This window comes from Musca domestica, unplaced genomic scaffold (assembly GCF_030504385.1).
Source record: "Musca domestica strain aabys unplaced genomic scaffold, Musca_domestica.polishedcontigs.V.1.1 13, whole genome shotgun sequence".
Lineage (NCBI taxonomy): Eukaryota > Metazoa > Arthropoda > Insecta > Diptera > Muscidae > Musca > Musca domestica.
In genome coordinates this window covers 14,004,651-14,005,104 of record NW_026712172.1, presented here as the reverse complement: position 1 = coordinate 14,005,104, position 454 = coordinate 14,004,651, and positions in this window count along the sequence as shown.

The window sequence follows — 454 nt, the reverse complement described above, 5'->3', positions numbered from 1 at the left end:
AACATGGAGAAGGAAGCGAGATGGAGCCATAGTTACTTTTGAGGATCTTCAGAGGATCACTTTCTGAGCCGATTTATGCATGTCAGTACGTCTGTCAATCTGTCTGTCCATGTATTTTTGTGAACAAAATGCAGGTAGCATTTATTATCCGATTGAAATGAAATTCTTTAAAAAATATTTATTTGGCCCGATGACGAACCCTATTGAAATTGGTTAGAATCGGTTCAAATTTAGATATAGCTCCCATATACAGGGTGAGATAAAAACCTGCAACAAAATCAAACGCCATAATTTTTACATTTTATACCCTCCACCTAGTATGGAGGGTACATTAAATTTCTCATTCCGTTTGTAATTCCTCGAAATATACATTTTAGACCCCACAAAGTATATATTTTCTAGATCAGCATAAAATTCTATGTTGATTTGGCGATGTCCGTCCGTCTATCCCTCT